The sequence below is a fragment of the Sinocyclocheilus anshuiensis genome, unplaced genomic scaffold (genome assembly GCF_001515605.1).
Source record: "Sinocyclocheilus anshuiensis isolate Anshui unplaced genomic scaffold, SAMN03320099.WGS_v1.1 scaffold72, whole genome shotgun sequence".
In the NCBI taxonomy this organism is placed as follows: domain Eukaryota; kingdom Metazoa; phylum Chordata; class Actinopteri; order Cypriniformes; family Cyprinidae; genus Sinocyclocheilus; species Sinocyclocheilus anshuiensis.
The window spans coordinates 739,686-743,282 of NW_015554073.1; the positions used below are offsets into that span (position 1 = coordinate 739,686).

At 38.4% G+C, this 3,597-nt stretch overlaps 1 pseudogene; it reads left to right on the forward strand.

The window, feature by feature from the left end:
- Window positions 1–927: 927 nt before the first annotated feature.
- LOC107668832 (ankyrin repeat and SAM domain-containing protein 3-like) overlaps window positions 928–3,597 on the forward strand; it is a 5,554-nt pseudogene continuing 2,884 nt past the window's right edge.

Below are 3,597 nucleotides of genomic sequence, written 5' to 3' on the forward strand. Positions count from 1 at the left end.
ATTAAATGCTAAAACTGAATAAATTTAAATGAACAAACCTGGCGTTGCATTTGCAACCATGTGAAAACAGGGGGTGCTGCAGCCTCCTCAGCACTCCTACTTCCCGCGTCCCTAAACTGATAAATGTGCTTATTTTTCTATGGTTTTTGATGTTGCGTTTATCTGTCGATCGTAAAGTCATCAATTCACAAAAGGTCAAACTGTCACGAGCGCGTTAATCCTTATTTTATATAAGATCGAGTTCTTAGTTAGTTTAGTTAGGCATAAACACAATTAAAATAAATAAATGAACTCACATACACACTTGCTTGGCGCACGTGACTTTCTTAAATTAGTAAACTATTGTCAGTATAAACATTCAGTTTATATACGCAAACTTCACTTTGTGCATAATGGAACTCAATGTTCTACTATTTAGAGTATATTTTGATTTGATTTAAAGTATATTATTAATTTGTACTTTGAAACTGACTGTGAGACGCTAAAAACACAGGAAAGATTAGTCATATGATTCATTCCTTTTTTATTTCTTAAAGAATATTTAAGTTTCAGTGGCGTTATTTAGGTGTACAATTTCATCAAGACGTCTGTAGCAGACGCAGTGACCTTGTCATGTGGTACCCGTGACGTTTCCACGCGCTGGTGTAGCTGAACCAATCAATGTCGTTTGCGGTTGCATCATAAGGAAACAAATTAAAACCCCTCTCCCTCCCTCTCTCTCTCTCTCTCTCTCTCTCTCTCTCTCTAGATTGCTGAGGTAAGATTTTATATGTATACCATATGTCTTTGCATTTAAATCTTTTGCATATTTCAAACGATAACTTTTATTAGATTGTCTGGGATTTTGGGCCGCCGAGCCGTCCACTGGTTGAACATAAACCCCATCCACCAGAGGGCGGAGTTTCACTTCAATCAGTACAGCGTATTTACATATGATCAGATCCGCTCACTTATCGATTGCCTGATAATCTAACGGGAGGATATTATGGTGTACGTAAACTTTTCCACTGCACCAGTCTAACAGAACAATTAATATATCCTTTATAATGCATTTCTTACAGTTGGTCAAGAGTTTCTTCAGCCTACAGAAGGCGTAAATACATGGTGGTAGAATGCTGCAGGCTTCAGGAAGTTGTCTATTTGAATCGATTCAACGGGGGGAGATCGATGGAGTTTCCCATTTATTACAGCAGGATCGAGGAGTTTTGAAACAAAAAGGTGAGTGTGACAGTGACAGATGATGACAGAGATTGTAACGTTACTGATCCTACGTTTACATGTCTCTTTAACCTTCCTGATCCTATTCAGGTCAATGGAGCGTCAAGTAAGCGTTTTTTCCCCCGTTCTTTAACCCACCTATCGTTTGCTTTATTATCTATTTATGGCCTCGATTAAAGAAAATACCTAGATGTGCGATAAATTTGAATGCATTTGTCGTTTCAATAGCCATGCTTCTTCCAGTCTGTTTCCGATACCTGTTACACTTTGTAAGATGTTCTACCCTTCGACAAATGTAGTTACCTTGATAACTATATAGTACTTTTTTTAAATTATATATATACACACACACAGTTATTGTTACTTCAATGAAAGTGTCAACACGGTCATCAAACAAGGGGAATTCAACAAAATGACAAATACTCTGAAAGCTGTAGTAACTGGTATTTTGACTAAATTATGATTAATAAATAGAGAATTGTTGATTAAAAGGGAATGGACCTTCTGAGCTCTATAAAAATAAATGTTAGTTGTGATTTAAGTATGTAGTGCAAGCTATTTGTTTAGATTTATTTCAAATGTAACTTATTTACCCAATTGGAAACAGGATGAAAATAAAGAGCTAGGCTAATTGTTCAGCACGAGAATTTGAGTTATTACACGAGTATATCAACACATTTTGACGTCTTTGAAATGTTTATAATAACATAATATTGATTTCTATAATGTGACTGGCTAGAATGTTGTAAAAGTAAGTCAAAACCAAATAATACCACAAAACATGTTGTCTCTTCCTGGATGATTAGTCATCAATGAACTGGTTTTGTTTCCTAAATGGGCATTGTAAAGACTAAAGAAGAAAAGAAAAATCTATTTATTCATATACAAACAAACTGACTTGACTATAAACTCTTATAGCTGATGTGTTATATCCATGTTAATTGTCGACTCATGTTTTTGGATGGTCAAAAACCTTTCGTAGTAGCATGATATTTGTGTTTCAAGGTTAGTGGTTGTTGTAAACTTTTCTGATTTTCGCAGGTTGGGGAGGTTTCACAGCCCTTCACTTTGCTGCTCTCCATGGAAACCGGCCAATGGCTGAGCTTCTGCTGAACAGCGGTGCTGATCCAAACATTCCCTGTGATGCAGGACAAACCCCTTTTCACTTCGCTTGCAGGTACAAGAGACCTCATCCATCTTATGTTTGTAAATTTAATTAAAACATCCATCATAAACTTTGCTTCTCCTGAAAGATCATTACACCAGTGTCCTATGAAGAGGGCTTACTGTACTGTGTTATTCTAACAGAAATGGCAATATTTATATCATGCACAAAATGATGCAGCATGGTGCAGACTTGCACACAGTAGATGAGCAAGGGAAAACGTCTCTTCATCATGCAGTCGGTGGTGGAAGCATGTAAGTAACTGGGCCTGTTACACTAGAATGATAAGAATTGTAGTTTTGTTTTGGTGTATACTGCATACTCAGATATACTGTTGCATGTTCTTCTCTCTTTCTTCTTCTTTCTCAGTATTGCCACGCAGTACCTGTGGGAGACAGGAATGTTCCGTTTCACAGATGCCGATAACTTTAAGGTCACTCCGCTGCATTTAGCAGCTTCCACAGGCAATTCTGACGTAGTCCGCTATCTCCTTAGAGCTAATGTAAGAACCTTTACTTTACAGCATTGCTTATAGTTCTCTTACAGGGTACAACTGGAGTAAAAAGACACCAAAACACTGATGAGAATGCAGAATGCCTGAAAATTGCTATAAATTGCTCCTATCAGTGTGGAAATTCATTGCATTTCTTTCATTTTTTACTTTCAGAACCAGCTTTTACACTTCTACTATTCCTAGAGAGAGAATCAAAACAATGGCATTAATTAGTTACATTTCTTCTCTTCCTAAGGTTAAAACTTTCCTTAAAGGGTCAGCGCCGATAGCCATGTGGGCAGTGCGCTGATATATGGCGCAGTTGTGCTTCGGGTGTCCCAAGATCAAATCCCGGCCTCGTGGACTCTTCCCGTTCCCACCCCCCATCTCTCTCTTCCACTCACTTCCTGTCATATCTCTACTGTCCTGTCACGGAAAAATGCCAATAAAAAAATGTCCTTTTTGCTGACAATGTACCCACACTCTAAGGGCCCTATCATACACCTGTCACAATGCGGCGCCAGGTGCGATGCAAGTGTTTTTTGCTAGTTTCAGCCCGACGCAGTTGTCATTTTCATGTCCTGTTGTTTTAAATAGCAAATGCATTTGCGCTCATTTATGCGCCCATGTGCGCTGGTCTGAAAACGAGGTGTGTTCAGGCACATTGCTGGTGCATTGCTATTTTGAGGCAACTGAAATAGACTGCGCCATTGACCAACAA